Below are 10,826 nucleotides of genomic sequence, written 5' to 3' on the forward strand. Positions count from 1 at the left end.
ATGAAGCAAATATCACAAGAACAATAAAAAAAAAAAAAAAAAAAGGAAATTAGTATCCTCAGGAAAGTTCAAGAAAATACTGCATCTTAGGAAAAACGGGAGGGTTGAGAAATAAGGGAATAATTAGAGAAAAAAATAACTTAAAAATTGTGGTAAAACATACATAATACATAACACAAAATTAACCATTTTAACCATTTCTAAGTACACAGTCCAGTGGCACTAAATACTTTCATATTGTTGTATAATCATCACCACCATCCATCACTAGAACTAATTTCAGCTTGCAAAACACAACTCTGCACACATCAAACACTAGGCTCCCCCTCCCCTGGCACCACCAGCTGCATGAACTTATTGACTCCAGGGATCTCATACAAGTCATATAGCATTTGTCCTTTTGTTACTGGCTTATTTCTCTATCATATTTCTTCAAGACTCATCCATGTTGTAGCAGGTGTCAGAATGTCTTTCCTTTTTAAGGCTGAAAAATATTCCATTGTATGCATGCGCCATTATCCATTGATGGACACCAGGGTGATTTCTACCTTTTTGCTAACATGAATAATGCTGTTACGAACACGGGTATACATGCAAGAGGAATATTTTTTAAATTAAAAAATATACTTGCCACCATTAAATTTTTAATAGATGATTTGGAAAATGAAGCTGGTGAAATCTCCAGAATGTGGAACAAAATGTCCAAAAGAAAAATATATGAGAAGAGAGATAATACTTAGAGGAATAATTCAAGAAGTTCAATATCTAATCATTTGGCATTCTGGAAAGAGAGAAGAGAAAATTGAGGGTGAAGGACTTATCGAAGAACTTCCCAGAGCCATGGTTGGCCACGTTGAGGCCCTATGTATGTCATGTTCCATGTAGACAATGGCATGAAAACTGACGCAGTCCTGCCTCATGGCCCTTAGAGACCTGAGGCGGTGGAGAGAGAGAGAGAGAGAGAAAGCAGTTGCATAAATTAATGTACAATTGCAACTTCTGGAATGCACAGCACAAAGGAGGCCATGGAAAATGAGGCCAGGCAAGGCTTCTGAGACAGGGGCATCTGAGCTCAGAAGTAAGCAGGCAGGAGGGATGGAGCGTTGTCAGCAGAAAAGCTAGAGAGAGTATGAGGAGCCTGAGGCTCTAAAAGGAGGACACATTCAGGGCCTGGACACTACATGACCTCTTCTTCATAAAACTATCACTCTCAGGAATAGGAGACGTAACTGGCTTTTCTAACACAGAGAAGACAGAGATTTAGACAAAATCCCAAGATGGAGGAATTCATCTCAAATGAAAGAACAAGACCAAATCATGGCCAGAGAGCTAACAGATATAAGTAATGTGCCTGATGAAGAATTTAAAGCAACGATCATAAGGACACTTGCTGGGTTTGAGAAAAGAAGACATTGGTGAGAACCTTACTGCAGAGATGAAAGAGTTAAAAAACAACCACTCAGTAATGAAAAAATGCAATAACTAATATTTGCAATAGACTGGATAGAAGAATCAGAGGAGTGCATCAGTGTTATAGAAGATACAATAGTGGAAAATAAGGAAATTGAATGGAGGAGAGAAAAAAATAATTATGGATCACAAGAGAAGACTTAGGGAACACTGTGACTCCATCAAACATAATAACAGGGCAGCCCGGGTGGCTCAGCGGTTTAGCGCCGCCTTCAGCCCAGGGCCTGACCCTGGAGACCCGGGATCGAGTTCCACATCGGGCTTCCTGCATGGAGCCTGCTTTTCCCTCTGCCTGTGTCTCTGCCTGTGTCTCTGTCTCTCTCTCTATGTCTCTCATGAATAAATAAAATCTTTAAAAAAAACCATAATAACATTTGTATCATAGGAGTTAGAAGACGAGAAAAGGGGGCAGGAAATTTATTTGAGGAAATAATAGCTGAAAAGGTTCCTAACCTGGGGAAGGAAGCACATATCCAAATCCAGCAGGGACAGAGAAGTCCCATCAAAACCAACAAAAACAGGCCCACACAAAGACATATTACAGTTACATTTGCAAAATATATCAATAAAATATCCTAAAGGCAGCAAGACTATAGAAGTCCCTAACTTACAAAGGGAAACCCATAAGGCTACCTGCAGATCTTCCCACAGAAACTTGGTAGGCCAGAAGACAGTGGCATGATGCATTCCCCATGCTGAAGGGGGAAAATCCACAGCCAAGAGGACTATCCTATAAGGCTGTGATTCAGAATAGAAGGAGAGATAAAGACTTTTCCGGACAAACAAAAAAATAAAGGAGTTTGTGACCACTAAACCAGCCCTGCATAAAATATTAAAGAGGAAAGACCAAAACTGACAATAACTAGAAAGGAACAGAGAAAATCTCCAGAAACCATGACAAAACAAATAATAAAATGGCACTAAATCCATGTATTTCAATAATCACTCTGAAAGTGAATGGATTAAATGCTCCGATCAAAAGACATAGGGTATCAGAATGGGTAAAAAAAAACAAGACCCATCCATATGCTGCCTACAAGAGACTCATTGTAGACCTAAAAACACATGCAGATTGAAAGTGAGGAGGATGGAGAAACACTGGAAGTGAAAAGAAAGCCAGAGTGGCCATACTTATACTAGATGAACTAGATTTTAAACCAAACACTATAATAAGAGATGAAGAAGAAGGACACTATATCATAATTCAGGGGTCTATCCATAAAGAAGACCTAACAATTGTAAACATTTATGCCCCTAACTTGAGAGCACCAAAATATATAAATAAGTTAATAACAAACTTCAAGAAAACTCGTTGATAATAATACAGTAATAGTAGGAGACTTTAACACCCTACTCACAGCAATGGACAGTTCATCTAAGCAGAAGATCAACAAGGAAACAGTGAATGACACATGAACCAGATGGACTTTAAAGATATACACAGAACACTTCATCCTAAAGCAGGAGAATATACATTCCTTTCAAGTGTACATGGAACATTCTCCAGAACAGATCACATAATGGGCCACAAATAGCCCTCAACAGGTACAAAAAGATTGAGATCATATCATGCATATTCTCAGACCAAAATGTTATGAAACTGGAAGTCAAACAGAAGAAAAAATTTAGATGGACCACAAATATATGGAGGTTAAAAATCATCCTACTAAAGAATGAATGGGTCAACCAGGAAATTATAGAAAAAAAATTTTAGATACATGAAAATGAATGAAAAGAAATGAAAGACAAAAGTCCAAAACCTTTGGGCTGTTGCAAAGGTGGTCCTAAGAGGTAAGTACATAGCAATACAGGCCTTCCTCAAGAAGCAAGGAAAGTCTCAAATACACAACCTATCCTTCCACCTAAAGGAGCTAGAAAAGGGTCAGCAAATAACCTAAAGCCATCAGAAGAAGGGGAATAATAAAGATTAGAGCAGGAAAAAAAGTGATGTAGAAACAAACAAAAAACCCAATAGAATGGACTAATAAAACTAAAAGCTATTTCTTCAAAGGAATTAATAAAATCTCTAAACCGCTAGCCAGACTTACCAAAAAGAAAAGAAAGCCCCAAATCGATAAAAATCACAAAGGAAAGAGGAGAAATCACAACCAACACCATATAAATGCAAAAAAAAAAAAAAGAAAAGAAAAGAAAAGAAAGAAAGAAAGAAAGAAAGAAAGAAAGAAAGAAAGAAAGAAAGAAAAGAATATTATGAAAAATTACATGTCAACAAACTAGGCAACATGGAAGAAACAGACAAATTCTTAGAAACAAAGTCCCCAAACAGGAAGAAACAGAACATTTGAACTGACCTATAACCAGCAAAGCAATTGAATCAGCAATTGAAAATCTCCCAACAAACAAAAGTCCAAGCCAGATGGCTTCCCAGGGAATTCCACACATTTAAAGAAGAGATAATACCTAATTTTTTCAAACTATTTCAAAGACTAGAAATGGCAGGGAAACTTCCAAATTCATTTTATGAGACCACCATTACCCTGAGGCCAAAACCAAAGACTCCACTAAAAAGATAATTGCAGGCCAGTATCTCTGATGAACATGAAAGCAAAAATTTTCAACAGGATACCAGCAAATCGAATCCAACAGTACATTAAAAGAAATACTCACCATGATCAAATGGGATTTATTCCTGTGTCGCAGGGGTGGTTCAATATTCACAAATCAATCAACATGATACACCATATTAATAAAAGAAAGGATAAGAACCATATGATCCTGTCAATAGGTGCAAAAAATTTTTGACAAAATACAGCATCCATTCATGATATAAACCCTCAACAAAGTAGGGATAAAGGAACATACCTCAACATCATAAAGGCCATTTCTGAAAAGCCCACAGCAAGTATCATCCTCAATAGGAAAAAAACTGAGAGCTTTCCCCTAAGATCAGGGACAAGGATGTCCACTCCCACCATTGTCATTCAACATAGTATTGGAAGTCCTAGCCTCAGCAATCAGACCACACACACAATGAAATAAAAGGAATCCAAATTAGCAAGGAAGAAGTCGAACTCTCACTCTTTGCAGATCCCATGATACTCTATATAGAAAACCTGAAAGACTCCACCAAAAAAACTGTTATAACTGATACAGGAATTCAGTAAGGTCTTGGGATACAAAATCAATGTACAGAAATCTGTTGCATTTTTATGTACCCATAATGAAGCAGCAAAAAAAGAAATCAAAGAATGAATCCCATTTACCATTGCACCAAAAACCATAAGATACCTAGAAATCAACATAACCAAAACAGTTTTATGCAATCTGAAAACTATAAAACACTGATGAAAGAAACTGAAGAAGACACAAAGAAATGGGAAAACATGCCATGCTCATGGATTGGAAGAACAAATACTTTTAAAATGTCTATACTACCCAAAGCAATCCAGTCAGTGCAATCCCTAAAAATACTACTAGCCTTTTTCACAGAGCTGGAACAAACCAACCTAAAATTTGTATGAAACCAGAAAAGACCCCGAATAACCAAAAAAAATTCTGAAAAACAAAAGCAAAGCTAGAGGCATCATGATTCCAGACTGCTGGCTGCATTAGGTATCTGATCACCAAGACAGTGTGGTCCTGGCACATAAACAGCCCAGATCAATGGAACAGAACAGAGAGCCCAGAAATGGGGCCTCAACTCTACAGCCAACTAATCTCCAACACAGCAGGAAGACTACCCAATGGAAAAAACTCCCTTTGATAAATGGTGTTGGGAAAACTGGACAGCCGCACGTGGGAGAACGAAACTGGAGCGCTTTCTTACATCAGGCACAAAGATCAACTCAAAATGGATGAAAGACTTAAATGTGAGACAATAAACCATTAAAATCCTAGAAGAGAACACAGGCAGCAACCTCTTTGACATTGACCATAGTAACTTCCTCCTAGTTATGTCTCCCAAGGCAAGGGCAACAAAAGCAAAATAAACTATTGGGACCTCATCAAAATAAAAATCTTCTGCACAGCAAAAGAAACATTCAATAAAACTAAAAGACAGCCTATGAAATAGGAGAAGATATTTGCAAAAGACATATCTGATGAAGGGTTAGTCTCTAAAATATGTAAAGGATTTATCAAACTCAACACCCAAAAACCAAATAATCCAGTTAAGAAATGGGCAGAAGACACAAAGAGATATTTTTCCAAAGAAGACATCCAGATGGCCAACAGACACATGAACAAATACTCAACATGACCCATCATCAGGGAAATACAAATCAAAACCACAACAAGATATCACCTCACACCTGTCAGAATGGTTAAAATTAACAAAACATTAAACAGATGTTGGTGAAGATGGGGAGAAAGGACAACACTCTCGCACTGTTGAGAATAAATCTGGTGAAGCCGGAACAGTGTGGAGGTTCCTCAAAAAGTTAAAAATATAAAAATATATATAATAATAATAAATATTTTATTTTTAAAATATTTTATTTATTTATTCATGAGAGACACAGAGAAAGAGAGAGAGGCAGAGACACAGGCAGAGGGAGAAGCAGGGTCCACACAGGGAGCCCGATGCGGGACTCGATCCCGTGACTCCAGGATCGCGCCCTGGGCCGAAGGCAGACGCCCAACTGCTGAGCCACCTAGGTGTCCCTAAAAAATATTTTAAAAGTTAAAAATAGAGCTACCCTATGAGCCAGCAATTGCACTACTGGGTATTCACCCAGAGAGTCCAAAAGTACCGATTCTAAGGGGCACGTGCACTCTGGTGTTTACAGCAGCAGCAGCAGCAGCAACAGCCAATGTATGGAAACAGCCCAGGTGCCCAACACCTGGCGAGTGGTAAAGAAGAAGTGGTCTATATATAGCCAAAGGAATATTACTGAGCCATCAAAAATAATGAAATCTTGCCATTTGCAACAAGAAGGATGGAGCTAGAGAGAATTATGCTAATTGAAATTAGTCCAAAAAGGACAAATACCGTATAATTTCATTCGTATGTGAAATTTAAGAAATAAACGAACACGGGGGTGGGGTAGAGAGGAAAATCAAGAAACAGACTCAACTACAGAGAAGAAACTGAGGGTTATCAGAGGGAAAGAGGGTGGGAGGGGGAGGGAACAGGTGACAGGGGTGAAGGAGGGCACTTGTGCCGAGCACTGGGTGATGTAGGGAAGTGCCGAATCACTAAGTTCTACACCGAAGCTAATATTATACTGCATGTCAACTATATTGGAATTTAATTAAAAACAAAAGGATTAGGGACCTCTGGGTGGCTCAGTGGTGGAGCGCCTGCTGACTGGAACTCACAAATTAACGCGAAGATAACGTCCCACTCACGGCCATCACTCTCTCTCTGACTCTGAGGCCTCACGTGAGAGCCTGGCTAAAAGGTCAAAGGGGGTCCGCGCCCCAGGCCTTGAAAGGCCCGTTAGGAGGAGGCCGCCCCTCTGTCTTCACTAACCCCGGTGCCCTGGGGGCCAGGCCAGAGTTCTAGAACGTGGGCAGGGCCTGTCCTCAGCTCTCCCTACATGCCATCTGCTCAGCCCCAAGCGACGAGCAGCTGCAGGCTGGACACACCTGGCCCCATCCTGGCCCGTGAGGCTGCGGGGAGAGGGTGGGAGCCTACCTGCCAGGACCCTGGGGTCCTGACTGGGGGCTGCGCTCCCTGGACGGGACAGGAACACCGATGGCTGGAGCGGGGCGGAGACAGACTGAGAAAGGTCTCTAACATCGCGAGTAGAGGAGACAGCAGAACCTGCACGGGGACAGTGACTCCCAGACAGAGTGGCAGCCGGTGGCCTTCGGCCCCGCCACTCCTTTCTGCCCACCCGTCCGCCCCCGCTGCCCGGGGGCCGCTGGTCAGCAGCATCCGCATCACCCAGGAACGTGACAGAACGCAGCACGCTGGACGCCTTGGGTCACACGGGGTCAGCACGCTCTCCGAGCAGGTGCCAGGTGGTTCCAGCACGAGGCGGGCGGCAGTGAGGGTGGTAAGAAGAGACTCTTCAGTGCCGACCACGCAAGGGGGAGGGGGCCCAGTCCGATGCCCCCTGCTGAGGCGCCTAGGCCTTCGCAGGGGCCGGGGGACAAGACAGGGTTCCAGCAGAGACCAGGTTTGCTCACCGGTGCCTCCCTGTGCGAAGGGACATCATGGTGCCCTTGGAGGTGCCCACGGGGCCCGGAGGGGAAGGAGGTAGTTTCTGGAACGTCTGCGTTCCCGGAGCACAGCACGCAGGGCGGGGAAGGGGTTCTGGGGCGTGGACCGTCCACGTGTCCGCGGGGGAGAGGGGGGATTTGTAACTGGGAGCTTCCTACAGTGACCGCCCGGGGAGGCAGAGGTTCTGGGGGGACACCAGGGACTCTGTGGCCGGCTCTCCAGGGTGGGCGTCCCTGAGCACGGTGGCCTCGTGCTGCTGGAACCTGCCGGCGAGTTTTCGGGTCGCTCCGGGTGGGGTGGCGGGGGCGAGATCCCTGGTCCTGATGGTGACCTGCAGCCTTCACAGGCCAGAGAGGAGGCCCCGTGAAAGGACGAGTCCGTCGGTGAGTGTGACAGTGGGGGGACACCATCCCCCGGGGCCCAAGCTCTCGCCCAGTAGCCATCCCTGGCCCTCCCTGCCTCACCGGCCCCCCGCCCCTCACTGCCCCCCCAAACGTCCAGCCTCCACCCCCAGCAATGCCTCTGGCAGCGGCTGGACGTTTGTCTGCCCTCAGGCCCAAGCTGCTGCCACCCCAGCGGCCGCTACCACGAGCCTCCTACCGGCTGCCCCCCTGCCACTCGGCCCTCTGTGTGCGTGGTGGCCCCGCAGCCAAGCAGGCCGCTGAACCCCCACGTCCCTGCCCCCTGTGAACCCTCCTGCTGGACGGCGAGGCCCTCAGTGACCCGCGTCCTGCTCCCCCGGTTCACATCAGACGCAGGTGACCTGTCCACACCTCTGTACGTGGAGGGGGGCGCATCCTAGCCCCGTGGCCTGCAGGCCTGTCCCCTAGAGCTCCACAGAGGGGGTGCATCTCCTCCGGGTCATCCGAGTGTCGAGTGTCGCCGTAGCAGGAGGCCCCTCTTGTCACTCCTCGAGCCTCAGACCTCCGGCCACAGTCAGGGACCGTCCTCGTTTCTTCCCGCGCTCCCCGACCCGCAGCCCGGCACAGACAGGAACAGGAATGTCTGTCATTCTGTTGCTCACTAGGCCCCGAAGCCTCAGAGCAGCAATGGAGACGCCGCAAGTGCTCGGTGAGTGCTTGCCGTCAGGGAGCGCCGGGCAGGCTGGGCCCCGGAGTCCTGCCGGCTGCTCTCCGCGTCCGCCCAGCGCGCTGGCCTGAACGCAGCTTCCCGGACACCGGCTCCAGTTGGATGCAGGGCCCCGAGCACCTGCGTGCCTGGACGGCTGCCCTAAATGACTGAGACCTGGCCGGGGCCAGCGCCTGGAGAAGTCCCGTCCACGCCAACCATGCCCGCTCTTAGGGGGACATTAAGAGCTTCATCCCGCCTCGTCCGTCCAGTGACCAGTGCTCGGCAGGCAGGAAGCACTTAAGGACCATTAGTTGGGAAGAAAAGGAAATGGAATCTGTACTCAGCACACCCATCTTTCCTGGCCTGGTGGGGGCGTCCGGTGGGGTAACCTGCGGCTCCATCACGCCCCCAGGCCTGCTTCTCCCCCTCCACACACACAGGGTAACAGGACGTAGACTGAGGAGCTGGGTCGCTGCTGGCCATGCAGGGTTCGCTCACACGTGTGTCGCATCTTCTGCATTCCAGGACCTCACACGGGTGACACGGGACTGGAAGGGCAGCAGCCACTGCAGGGAATGACGACATCTGCGTCCTCAGCAGCAGACCTGCCCTGGCCCGTCCCTGCTGCAGCTGCGGTCTCCACGAGGCCCCCGAGGGGCACAGGGCGGGGGGCCACGGTGGCACGCAGATAGCCAAGCCGCTCACGTCCTTCAGGGCACGGGATGGGACCCCCCAAGCCAGCCCAAAGGCGGTGGCTTCCCCGAAGCACGTGTAGAGTAAGATATCTTTCCCTGCCTGGACGCCTGTGATGAACTGGAAGGATGGAGCCGGCCTTCAGGACAACGCGGCCCACACCGTGGGCTGGTTGGGAGAATCCAACTTCCTGAGACCCCCCCGGGGGCTGGAGAAGCAGAAGGCAGCACCGCCCTGCCCCGTGGAAGGAGGGCCCACTACCCATCACCAACCACGTGCCTGCAGACCCTACGGGAGACACGACGAGGGAGAAGGCACTGAGCCCCCGGCCAGCCCCGCGAGGCCCCCCACAGTGACCAGGCGGCCATACGGGACCTCAACCAAACCAGTCCGACCAAAAGTTCCGCACCTTTCCGGCGCCTCGCTGCTCCCGGGGCATCTTCCCGGCACCCACGGAGTGCCAGTCGCTGTGCTTCACCCGCACCCTCACGCAGTGCTCAGGACAGCCCTCCACGCGGGCAAAGGGAGTGAGTGGCCAGGCGGGAGGGGGACCCCACAGTCTTGGGCCCGGAGGGATGACACAGAAAGCTCATCCCCACCCGCACCGTGACAGGGCGCCAGGTGTCATGTGAGCAGCAGGCCCTGCTGGAGCACCAGGCCACGTGGAGAGAGAGCCCTGGGAATGCCCGGGTGGGGTTGGGGGGGGGGGCAGTCCTCTGTCTCACAGCCCTCAGGTCGGGTGGCTGCACATGTAAGGTGTCGAGTCTGAGCGTGCGTCCCCAGGCCTGGCCTGTGTCCCGCGGCCCCAGCTGCAGAGCCCACACGCTGATGAGCACGGGGAGCTGAGCTGTGCCCGCCGGAGAGGAGCAGGTGCGGGAAGAAGGACGCAGACACTGCAGGGCCAGAGTCCGGCCCAGGGACGACAGAAGCCAGACGGGGCTGGAGATCGTGGCTCCACCTCTCAGCCCAGCTGTGGGCAAGTGCGGGGAGGGGCCCGGGCCTCGGGCCTGGTCATCCTGGGGTCAAACACCAGCCTCCCCAAGCTCCCCCCTTAGCTGGCTGTAGGATGGGGCAACAATCCTTGTGAGGACAAAAGGGGAGAACCGACCACAGGTCTGGCACATCGTGGCTTCCCCGCACCTGCCCTAAGAAAGGAGGGTCGCCGACACTATCCGGTCCTGGGGGCCCTTCCGGACGGGAAGGGGCAGGCTTCCCTTCTAACAGACAGTCCCACTAAGAGGGCCGACGTAGCCAGGCTTGGAGCTGTCAAGGGCAGAGAGGGGCAGGGAATGGCTGGCCCCGTGCTCCCACTCAGCCCGACTGGAGCAAGTGTCCGGGGGCAGCTGGGGAAGAGCAGACCGGCACGAGCTACAGGCGCAGGGATTCAGTGCAGGGAGTGGATGGTGCGCTCCGCGGCAGGGCCTCGGCCCAGAGCCCCGTCCCAGAAGCTATCCAAGTGGGA

The sequence above is a fragment of the Canis lupus genome, chromosome 13 (assembly GCF_003254725.2).
Source record: "Canis lupus dingo isolate Sandy chromosome 13, ASM325472v2, whole genome shotgun sequence".
NCBI lineage: Eukaryota > Metazoa > Chordata > Mammalia > Carnivora > Canidae > Canis > Canis lupus.